This window comes from Cornus florida, unplaced genomic scaffold (assembly GCF_030987335.1).
Source record: "Cornus florida cultivar Cherokee Brave unplaced genomic scaffold, ASM3098733v1 CherokeeBrave_3.0.0_Hap2_Chr07, whole genome shotgun sequence".
Taxonomy (NCBI): domain Eukaryota; kingdom Viridiplantae; phylum Streptophyta; class Magnoliopsida; order Cornales; family Cornaceae; genus Cornus; species Cornus florida.
The window spans coordinates 50,943,930-50,957,196 of record NW_026775577.1 but is presented as its reverse complement, the minus strand read 5'-3'; positions in this window follow the sequence as shown (position 1 = coordinate 50,957,196).

Here is a 13,267-nt window from a genome sequence, read left to right as displayed (position 1 = left end):
GCAATATTTAAGTTTGGGGTGTGATGAGCGCTGAAAAGTGCGTATTTAAACCCCTTAAGCTTAGGCATTCTAGTACCTTTATCTATCTTACTTTACCGTTTTAGATTGATTTCGTAATATTTCTATTTTCAGGCACTTATCCCGAAAATAAGCTAACTCAGCCAAATAAGAGCTTAATTGAAGCAATTCTGGGATTAAACAAAGAAATGAGCAAAGTGGAGAAAGAAAGAAGCAAATGAAGCCAAAGGTGGGAAGCAGCAAAGTTCAAGCAATCCAACTTCAAGGTTCGATCGATCGAACACTGATCGATCTTAGCACTTCAAGATAGATCTAAACCTTGACCCAAAAGAAAAAATTCCAAAGTTCGATCGATCCAATACCACCCTTCGATCGATCAAACACTTTTATCCTTATCCAAATGATTGATCCTATCCACAGTTGTACCACCCACTAACCACTTTTGTCATTTTCCCAAAAATATCTCTCAAAATATCTTGGATTTGTCTTTTCCCAAAAAGCTCAACCAGTTGGATCGATCCAGCCTCAATTCGATGGATCTCAGCCACTTCGATCGATCCAAGTCCAAGGTTCGATCAATCGAACTTCCTCCAGTGCGAAAAAGTTAAAAAGCCAACTTATTCCATCCGCCCTCTATCCAATCATTAGAGAATATTCTTTGCACAACCCTAGCTCTTTTGGTGTGTTACTTGACCTACCTATAAAAGGAATATGATGCACTTTTTGGAAGGGAGACTTAGCATTTGGTAGATCCAATTTTAGAGGCTATTCTTAGTGTAGAAAAAAAGAGGAGGAGGCTAGAGACACCATTGGAGCTCTTCATCAACAAGGAGCAGATTTCAACCATGGAGTTAGCCCTTGAGGGTTGGAGCAACATCACCATGAATGGCTAGACATCCTCTTGGGGCTAGAGTTAGCCCCAAGTATGCTTTATATATCTTCATCTTGTGTATTATTGAGGGATTAGTGTTGTAATTAATGTTTTGACACTTTGATATATATAGATCTTGATTGTTCAATGATTTATATGGTTAAATGCTTTCAATTGATCATTTCATTATATCCATATGTTTATGTATGCTAGAATAGATATTCATGTGCTTGTCTCTAGATTTTGTGTTATTGACGCATGTCTATGTGTATTGATGCTATAGATTTAGAGATTGTCAAAACATAGTGCTTAATGGAATGCTCTCGTGATTTTCTTCATGGTTCATACTTATTCCTTGATGGATTGTGCCTCTCCCCTAGTTTATTTTTATGCTAGTAATGTAGATGTAGTGTAGTTGTAGTGTAATGTTAAATGGGAGGACAATCCATGCTTGTTGTTTGATGATCCAAGCTTTTGAATGCAAGTAGCATATGTCTCTAACCTTGTGTTGTATTTGGATTGTGAGCTTAATGAAAGGATTAATGACTTGTTTTGATCTATTTTGCCTTTCACATGTTGTTTAGACAATATATGCTTCATTGCTTAGATATATTGTGCCTTTCACATGATGCTTAGACAATACATGCTTAACTAGTCATCCTTACTTGTTGAATCAACCAAACACACACACACCAATATTGCAACACACCATTTGCCCTCATTAGTCACTTGTCAATGGTATAGAAATGCATTACTTGGTGGTGATCTCTAAACCCCAAGACTCTTCTCTCTCTTACTTACTCTTAGTTGTATTCTTTTGTTATTACTTAATTCAATTTAGTTACTCTCTAATCAACCAACCAACCAATTGTTTGATCATTCGACCTACTAGCCCTAATAGCGATTCCACAACCTTGTTCGATCCTCACAATCCTTTGGGACGATCCCTACTCACCCTAACTATATTTTTAGTGAAGGTAGTAGTGGCTTCTATAAATGTAAAACTCTTGGCCCTCACCTTAAAATTCACACTCTCTAAACTTGATGGTGGTAGTGCGACCTTCGGCCACATCACACATCAAGTAAGATAATTATGCAAATTGAATTAACTCTAGCATCCTTTTGAGTGAACCGGCATCAAATATGTTGTTATCTTAGCAAATCAATGAAATGGGCATAATCGGTCTCAAACTAGCACACAAATCAAGTATCAATCATCAAGACAAAGAAATGAATCTTTTATTCAATTTATTTTCAACTCTCTCTCTTTTTCTTCTTCTTTTTTTCTCTCTTTTTTTTTTTCAATGGGATCAAAGATAAGAGTATGGTGCAATGTAAAGATCTCTTAAACTCTCTAGAAGATTCATGTAACGAGCGTTAGATTATTGACTCCCGAACCAGACGGCTTTAGGGCAATAGGTGTAAAGGCATCCCTAAGGACTTACAAGATCAAAACATCTAAGCTACAAATCAAAACAACTTTCATCTATCATTTCTCGACTCCCCATATTTGGTAAGAACTACTTACTTTTCTTTTCTTCTCTTTTTTTTTTATTTTTTATTTTTTATGTTTGATTGTTTGGGCCCTTAACTTTTCGACATAAGAATTCAATGCTTAATGAGGCAAGAATCCCGGCTACTCGGTAAAAAGGTTTGTTATTTAACATGCAAGGTCATTTTGTCAAGAATGAAAGCTTTCAAAGTCTACTAGCTCATTTGGGATATAACCAAGACAATAATCAACTAAGCATGTACCCCACAAATGAATGCTAGTGTGCGCATGTGCAAATGTAGTACTCTAGAATCAATCTTCAAAGCATTCCCATAAACAAGATGATGTGGACCACAAATGCAAGCATAGAATCAAACTTTTGAAAAAATTGCTCCTAAATGGCATTCAAAGGCATACAAGGAGTATTGAACACTTGAAAATTTTCAATTCAATGGAACATAGGCCTCAAAAGATCAAAATCATAGCTAACATGGATCTCAAATCTCAATCATGCAATTAAAGCTTAAAACTTTAAGTAGAATGCAACAAAGACATCTTACCCCCAAACTTAAACCGCACATTATCCTCAATGTGCAATGAGAACAATGGAAAATATGGAAAGAGTATACCATGGTGGCAAAAACCTATGAATCCCGGCAATGATCCAATTTGAAAAACATCTCCTCCAAACTTGAAATCAACAACTTATTTGAATAACTACACTAGAAAACTCACATCAAATATCAAATGGGATAAGGATAAGCAAATCAAACATTCTAAGGCAATATAGAACAAGATGATTGGGAGATATGAGATCAAGCCCTAAATAAAGAATGAAAGTATGCATGACTACACAAAAGGGTACAATGGTGAATTTTATATTTTTCTTTTTATGAAAGTATGCAAAGAAATAAAATGCAAGAAAAATAAAGAAACAAAAATGGCAAGTAACATGCACTATGCAAAAGGTAAAAGACACAATATGTCTCGTGGGTGTTGTGACGGCCCAAGTTTTGTAAACCCAGTGCGTCAATGATGACCCGATAACGGATCCAAAATGCGGAAGCGAAAGGTGAAACAACGGTCTCTAGAGATACAATGTACCTCTAAGACACCAATGTGACCCTCAATGAGGTTATAGAACTCAAAGGAAAACAAATGCGGAAGTGTCGTTCCGGACAAAAAGGAACCTAGGGGCAAAATGGTTATTTTGCAAAAAAAATGGATTCAAGTGCTATCGAGCTCATCACTGGGAAGACAATGAAAAACTAGTGATGATGGACTCAAGAATTTCATTATCCAGATTCCGGACGAAGGAGAAACGACAAAACAAAGAAAAACGAGCAATAAAGCTAAAAGGGTAAACTGGTAATTATCCAAAAATATCTGGGTGCAACCGAGCACACCTTTGGATATACAACGAAAAATTAATCAATTTAAAAAAAAACTCACTTGGAGTCCGGATGAGGGAGAAAGGTCAAAAACAAAATTGACGTCGCGGCGGCCCGACGAAGGCCGTGACAGCTACAGTGCCGTCAACCCACTACTGTTGCAACTGAGAGTAAAAATGGGCATCTAAACGGACTTTTCTGGAAAAACTCAAAGAAGAAACCCCCCCTAAAATCAAGTTTTCTACCTGACTCATGCACAAAAACCAAAAAAAAACATTGTAAAATGTCCAAAATACCCTCAAGAAAATCAGGTCTAAAGGTCAAAAATCGTTCCAAACTACTGCCCAAAGAAAGGAAATGGGGCTTCGGAAGGTTTTTAAATTGCCTAAATTGAAAATGTAATCTTAAAATACACCCACAAGACCCCCGGAAGTTTTGGATCGGTCGTCACGCTTTTCAAAAAAATGTTGATGAATAGTACCAAGTATATTTGCACTAAAGTCGGCAAAAACCTGGCAGCAATGATTTTTCGAAAAAAAAAAAATAATAAAAAAAAAATAAAAAATAAAAAAAAGATTTTTGAGGGCCAAGATGGCATTTTCTGGAAAAACACAAAGAAGAAACCCCCCTCAAAATTGAGTTTTTTATGTGACTAGCAAGGAAAAATGAAAAAAACGCATTTTGAAATACCCGAAATTCCCCTGGAACAGAATAGGGTAAAACTCCCTAAAAATGCTACTTAGAGTCTTTGTTTCATCAAGGATGGTGTTGTTTGCCAAAGTGAGCATGCAAGCATATGTAATGTGATAAAATAAATGTGTTGCAATAGCCTATGGCCTCATGGCATGTCATACGCAAAATAGAACCCTTCAATGCATTAATCCACATATCTTCCATAGGCAACAATGAAGTTCAAAGTTAGCATACATTTCACATAAGTGTCTTTGGCCCTTAGCCTCATTGCAACCACATTTTAAAAGTGTCAAAATGTGCACTTAAGTGCACATTACATAACTTAGACAATAAGTACAAGTTTTATGAAAGTAAGCAAAAGTAGGACAAGATATGCTAATATATGCATATTCTATGTCATCAAAATACTTTAAGAACTCTAGTACGTCTAAGAATGCTGTGCATCCCACACTAAGGCTTCTTTACCTGCAAAATACCCATTAACTTAGGGGTGAGTAAACAAGTTTACTCGTAGGGAATGCATGGGTTTATCTTTGTACCAAGTTACAATCCAATACCATTTAATTCATGCTATCAAGTGACAATAGAACTTTCAACATAACACAATGAGATGTAATTTTACAAAGTTAACAACTTGGAATTTAAATGCAAAATCAAACCAAAGTGGATACTTAGACGTCACGTCGAATCAAACCGACAATGTGGTTACTTTAGGGTTACTAGCCCATGGGTAACCTCCCTATGTGCACACTAGACTTTTAGAGGGACTTTCCCCCGTACTAGAATCATGCCCTAGCCATAGTCATAACAACGACATCCCTAAGTTTCCAAAATCAACATTTTGTGCACATTACATATATGTATCAACATAACATATATATATATACAATATAAAGCCATCAACATGCACAAATCAATTTTGGAAACACAATACATGCCCTAAGTTCTCAACTAAAATGGCATGAAGAATATTGAATGATCGTTATGCAATTTGCCACTAATTACAAAAATATCATTCAACAACAAGAACATAGCCTCACAAGTATGATATAAGTTTAAAATCATAATTTAAATAATTAAATAAAATAACTAAATTCCCTAGATTTCACTTCTCATCCAAACATGCTCAATTTAATATATGTTGTAGTACATGTCATGGTTATTATACAAATCACTTTAAAACTTGATTTAAGTCATGGGAGCATATAAATAAAAATTAATTAAATTAATTCATTAATCCCTCTAGATTTTAAAACAACTCTAAATGACCTCAAATTAACATAAGTTATGAATCAAGCCATGGTCATGTTATTTATCAAGTCTAAAGTAAATTACATACAAGTCACAATTAATCATTTATTTCTCATTTTAATACAAGACAAATATATAACTTAGATATCACTATAGGAACAAATAAAATCACTTGGAAGATAAATGATAACACCCCCTACCTCACAAGAGGATTGTTCCTCTTGAATCCAAGGGAAGCAAGCTTAAAAATGGAAAACCAAACAAGGGTTTTGTAGAAGAAGAGGAGAGGAACAAAAAGTATTCCAAGGTCAATGATCTAAGATGAGTGGAAGGGCCTCAAAATTTAAAGTCAAAGCTTATGGTTTTAAGCTTTCTTCAATGGAGTCTAGGGTTCTTATGTGTAGGATAATGTGAAAATGAAAAAGGTGAAATGTGAATGGAGGATTTAGAGGTCTTCCACTCACTAGGTGAACCAACACCATGGTCAACACACACACAAAATGCAAGACTAATTGTGAGCCCTACACTTGTCATCATCCTAAGGTTCCCTTCTAGAATTAATCCTTAGCCTACACTTGTCAACCATCCAAGCCCACTAGTGGTCCAATCCTAGGTCAACAAGTGGATGAATTTCCACCCTCCATGTGTCATAAGATTAAGCCTCCAAGTGGTTCCACCACAAAATCAACAAGTGGCACTATAGGAATGTGACACTTGTCACATTTTTCAGAAATTACAAAAAGGTCCTTTTTGAAAATATCTTATAAATTAATTTACAAAATGGTCCCTAAGATGAAAAATAATTACTTTACTTAATTACCCAAAAACCCCTCAAGTTATGGATAATTGCAAAAAGTCTTATTTTCATGGCTTTTACAAAGAAAGTAAGCATTTAATATGCATTTCTACAAAAGTAAAAATGTAGATGTCATGGAATTTAAATATCATGGACGTATGCAAAACCGGAATCAAATACGAGCACAAAAAATGAGGTTATACAAGTAAAAGTGAAAAACGAGAAGAGGACGAAATAAGGAAAAGACGAAAAAATGAAGAGTGTCAAAAAATAAAAAAATGTGAAAATGACTCGGTCCTCAAAGAAAGTTGTCAATCCAAAGGAAAGAGTCTCAGAAACCATTTCCGAGCACTCGAGACGACACTAAGAGGCGGGAAATCGAATCCGAAAAGAAAAAGACAATAAAAAAAAAAAATTATCCGCAAAATTTGAAGAAAGGGAAAGAAATGAAAATGACCGAGTTATTACAGGTACTAAATTTAACGTCTCTAGTAAAATAGAATGCTATTTTGAACAATTTTTTTATTTTTTTTTTAATCAACAAAGTATATATACAAGTAAAATAAAAGGCAAGTTAAAAAAAAAAAAAAAAATGCAAGTAAATAAAAATGCAAGGAAAATAAGGAATGTAAATTTTTTTTTTTTTTTTGAACCGTAGAAGCAGGTATGGATCGATCGTGCCTGAGATTGAATTTCAGGGCAAAAACTAGGTGCAGGTACGATCGATCGCGTGAGCTTGCGATTGATTGTAAGGGTTTACGAATAATTACTTGGAGATTGTGCCCAGGTGCGATCGATCGTAAACTTGTACGAACAATGGGCTGAGATATGATTTTTAGGCTAAATTGGAATAGGTGCAGGTGCAATCGATAGTACAGGGTTGCGATCAATCGTACCTGAGATACCAAGAGCTAAAACTCAGGCCAAAACTGAGTGTCTACAGGTGCGATCGATCGCACCATGTTGCGATTGATCGAACCTGCTACTACCAGGCACTAAATGCTGAAATTTTTTGAAAATTTTGGGAATTTTTCCAAGGCAGAATTTTGCAAAGGCACTAAATGTATATATATGTATATAAATGTATAACAAGCTTAATCACTAAGCAAATAATGACAACCTGCATATTCACATACCAAGACCATAGGACACGTGTCATAATGATTCTCAGCAATTTCAATTGACCAAAATGCCCTTGTAGTGACACTTGACAATATACACTGCCTTATGCAGCTGAGACTTTGATCACTTGACCAATCTGAAAATATAAGCAATTCAACACAATGTATTATCATACACAAATGTATTATGATATAATACATGTGTGAAAAAGACCTAATTGACTCTGAAATACTTTATAGCAAAATATCACTTTCTGTACTAGGGTTTTTAACCCTAAGAGGCCTGCAGAGAGAGTCTTCTGGACAATGTACCTCTTTAAATAATTTGAATAGTCTTCTTAACACTGTGAATTGACCACGCTACCCGTATGGGTTAATTATATGCAATGTTCAAGCTGTAATCACTTAGAACTCAAAGTAGAGAGCCTATGACAGTCTTTTTGACATCTAAAAGGGCAAACCCTAATTCTAAAGTGGGACGAATGGCTTTCAACTTTTGAACGATATATAAATGGATATATTTTGATGAGTTTATGTGTTGTGGTTGAGTTGGATAGTGTTCAAGAACATATATTTAATGTTTATGGACCTTGGGTAGCATTGGATTAGGTTTGAGAACTGATTAAATCGACCACTTGATTTCTGGACATCATCTAACCGATTAGATAGAGTTGTCTAACCGGTTAGTTGGGCAAGGCAGTGCATGGGTGTTCCTTCTAACCGTCATCTAATCAGTTAGATAGCCATCTAACCGGTTAGATGCTTATATCTAACTGGTCAGTTGGGCAGGGCAAAGTAGAGGTTAGATGGAATTTTTCATCTAACCGGTTATATGGGGTCTTTTAACCAGTCAGATGGCCATCTGACCGGTAAATGCATCCATCTACCCGGTTAGATTGGTCCTTAGTTTTTCACGCTCTCTGGACCAAGCCATCTAACCGTTTAGATGACATAATGTAACTAGTTAGATGAGCTAGTATTTGCTGTTTGACCCCAAACTTTAGTATAATTACCTAATTACCCCTAGATTTCATCCTAATCATTAAATGAGCATAGTAAATGACTATTTTACCCTCTTAAACCCCAGAACTATTATATTGACATGAAATGACGATGATACCCTTATATGTCCTCGAGACCGAGTAAGGACCCGGTTATCGATCCAGATCCCCGAATTTGGGTCGTTATAAATAATCACTATGTCCTATTATGTTAGATGAAACAATTGTAAAGATATAATGGAAGTCTAATTCTAAATCTATTAGAGTAGTGAATGCACCACCAACCTTCATCCTAGTAGCAAGGAAAGTCCAATTCAGTGATTTGAGAGTAGATTCTAAGTTTGAATATTTGAACTTAGAGTTTGTTAGCAATTGGTAGGTGTGATGGAACGGCAAAGAACAACAAGAAAGAAGAACATGTTTGGTTCAAGGTGGAGGAATCTTTGTTTAATGTGATTTGGGAAAGAAAAAAAAATCTTTGTTTAAGGTGGAGCTATAGAGGAGTGTGTGAAGATGGAATTTGAGCTAAGGTAAAAATTGTTAGTGTCTCAAATTATGCCAAAGATTGGATACTAGAATTTGACCAGTCTAACATGCTTAGAGAATTGAAATCTGATGCTATGGAGAAAATGGACCGGTTCAATGTGTCAACCAAGTTATTAAATTCTTGTCCAACAAGAAATTAGTAATTGAAGACTCTAAATAGAGGTGGAATTCGGTGAAGAAAGTAGAAAGAGAAAGGTGAGTAGAGAGAGACAGAATTGTAAGAAAGAAAGTTGTGAGCGTTGAGAGGGAGAGAATGGGTATGTAATCTTTATGTTGAAAGAAAAGATAGTGGGTATTTACCCATGGATGCAAGCAATATGTTGAACAACGTAAATCCTGTCCTGTTTGTGTTTGTGCTTTCTTCTATTTTATTTGTTATTATAGAACAAGATATTAGGGTAATCCCTAACAATTTTGAAGTATCAATTCAGAGTGACGGTTTGGTTTGAACTCAAGACATTTTTGGCTGTGTAACTTCAATATTTTTATCCCCCAACAATAAATTCTCAAATACATATGTCATTTTAAGCCATAAATTATATCGTACTAATTATTTTTCTATTTTTTTTTTTCAATGATAGAATCTAAAAGCATGTTGATTGCTTCTACATGGATATTTGCCACAAGATCAAAACAATTATACACAATCACATCCTGTAGGAGGCACTCAATATGAAGAAGGAGAACACACACAACTTTTGTATGAAACTCTCAAATTCTAATATATTTTCTTTCTCACTTCTTGCTTACAAAAGAATTCAAGAACATGTATTTATAGGCACCATTTCATGACTAGAAAGACACAAAAAATAAGACAATAAATAAAACACTAACTTTAACACAAGTATTTCATCTCCCAATGAGATAGTTTATGTATTTCACACTTGAGTTAGTTCATGAATTTGGTTTAATTTTCCAACAATGCCTCCCGTAAACCAAATTTGCTTTTCATTCTTAACTTTGAAAGATTCTCCTTAAATAAAATTCCACCAAGAGTCTTTTTGTTTAATGATAGATTAAGCAACTCCCATGTGCCATTCTTTTCAATAACTTTGATTTCTTCATTCATTGCTTTCTTCCACTTTTCTTTATTGCAATTCATAAGGGATTAAATCTCCCCCACAAATATTATATTGAGCCTTATAGCTATTACATGCAACTTATTTCCAATGCTTTCAAATGCAAAAATCTTCTTTGCAATCTCCTTTGATGTGCAAGCTTTGTATCTTGTCTTCTTCATGCTTTTAGTACTTCTCTTCACCTGACCTTAAAACTGATTTCCAATGTTGTTCTTGAGATTCTCTTGAAAATTTTCACACTTCTTGAATTTACTTTTGACTTGCTCATTTAAATCAAAAAATGCTTCAATGTTCACCAATGTCACATCACTTGAGAAATATTCTATATGAGAATTCCTCAAATTTCCTTATAGGATAAGATCACCCAATTCAATATATTCCATGTAACACTTTTTTGTTTCACAAAGAATTTCTAACATTTTATTTTCTTCTTCAAGATTTGATATTTCAATTTCTTTACCAAATTCTCCAAATTCAATTCCTATAACTTCTTTGTTTGTGATCACGTCACTATCTTCACTATTAAAGATGCAAGAATTTTCTCTCACTATTTTGACAGAGTTTCATTACACTTCAAGAAATTTTTTTCCCCCTCTTTACTCTCTTTTCCTTCTTTTTATAGGCTATTTACAGTTTCCTAGAAGATTCCTAATTAACTTCTTCCACTGGGCTCATCCTCGAGACTTTTACAATAATGGGCCTGATCATCTTCAGGGGCTTTCATCTTCACTTCTTCAACATTGGGCCTACATTATGAAAGCTTGGTTTAGGCCCAGGTGAATTACCAGGCCTATTCTTCATCATGTGAGTTGGATCCGGCCCATGCTGCCTTTGGTATCCACAACTGCCCCCATAATCACTCCTTTATTAATTAGGATGTGATTATTTACTGAACTAATGATGACTTGACGGCTCTAGGCAATCACGTAGGGCATCGAGCGGTTGGCCTCGGAATCAATATTTTTGAAATTTGAACTTCTTTAACTTCCTGACGTCTTGATTGATGGGACCACTTTCTCTATATATAACATTCTTTCACACCTACAGCCTATCATATTTCGTTGTTAATCCATTCACAATCCATTCTCTGCAGGCAAATCGAATCTTCTCTGGTCAAACCAAATCTTCTCCAGCGAATCCTGTGAAAGGTTCTTCATCTTCAGTTTCCTTGCAACATCCTTTGCAGCTCTCCATCCTCTCAAGGTTAGTTTCACTTCTTTCTTCTTTTTTAAATATTTGCATATTTCCCTAAGGATCGTAGTCGTTCTCACCATGCCTATAGATTTGGATGTTCTTCGCATGAAACTCCACCTCCCTTTCGATATTCATCTTAGGGAATGCCCTAAAAATGTAAATATTAAAATTGGTGCCGGCCTTCTTCCCGATGAAACCTTATTTTCCCTTCACCATCTCAACATTATTAGATTCCCTCTACACCATTTCTTCTGTTATGTGTTCAATAGGCTAAATCTTTCTCCTCTCCAAGTTAGCCGTAATTTTCTTAGGGTTTTATCCATTCTGTTGCTTCTGAACCGTGACAAAGGCCTAGATCTTGACTTAGTTGACCTTCTCCTTTGTTACAAGGTCAGCAAGATCAGGTTGGAGGATGTACATTACCATTTTTACCCTATTGAGAAGAGATCCATCTATACGGACAAACTTAAGTATGAGAAAGGGTGAAAGAAGAGCATTGTTGGGGTTCGGGGGGCTTGGTTCACTCCGGCTGCTAAAGACTACACTATCTTGAACGTCTTTGGCAAATGCTCTGTATCCTCTTACAAGAAATTCAAAACCCATAAAATGGACTGCGCTTGTGAAACTTGCATCACTCACTTCTGTTCGTTTCTTTGCAATTCTTTGGGTATCCCGTAAGATAATGAACTCAGTTTCAACATTTGCAAGGATAGGTTAACTTATTTGAAGAACCACGTTCTGAACGACATCCCCTCTTGTTCGGAGCTCCTCACATCCTAAAATCTTAGAGATATTTTACTCCTCGGCACCACCATGAGTCAGCTTCAGATTCCTTCCTTTAGCAGGAAGAAGGATCCTCCCAGGGTCGTTGCTGCTTCTGCAACTTCTTCTTCTCCAGCCTCGGCATCTTTATCTGCCACCACCTCCAGCACCACTCCAAACGTGGTAACTGTCAGCCCGATTATCACCATTCCACCTGCCAACCCGAATATTACTCCTCAAGTTCGGAATACCTCTGCCCCCACTGCATCCGTTTAAGATAAGGAGCTAGGAAAAAGGCCTCAGCATGAGAGTGAAAGCAGCCTTGATAATGTTCCTCTAGCAAGGAGGATTCAAAATTCTAGGCCGGGCTTGCCTATCCCTCCTCAGGTCAGACCAACTGCTCCTTCTGGGTCTGGCACAGCCACCGCTTCCCCCTCTAGAGAGGCTCCGTGGACCCCCAGATTCGTCCAAGCTGATGGCTCGGTAGTGAGGCTGAGCGAAACCATATTTAAAGAAGGCCTAACCGCCATAGCCTATTACAAGAACATGTGGTCTCCCAAAGACATTGAGGTTGCCAAATCTCTGTCTCAAAAGGAAGTCTTCAGCTGCTTTCCTCTGGCTGCTATGGAGGTAATTCGCTACCCTCCTCCTGATTACATTTAAAAATGTCTTCATATTACAATTCCTCTGGACATACGTTTGGCTTAATTAGTACTCATGTATTGTTTTGCAAACTCTGTTTGGCATGATGGCCATGCAAAAGCATGTTGAGGCTGCCAATGCTAAGGTACGCAAGTTTGCCAACAACCTTGACGCAGCCACCAAGGAGAATAATATCATTAACACCAAGAATGTTGAATTGATGGTACAGCTGAACAAGGCTGAGAATGAAAGGGATAGTCTAAAGAAGGAAGCAGACTCCCTTCAAGATGAGAGGGATGCCCTTCAAATTGAGAAGAGCGTCTGGCAGACCGAACGCGAAGCGCTTAAGGCTAAAAGAGACAATCTTCAGCACTTGTTTCATGACGAACAAGCAGAGCGCATGGCTTTTG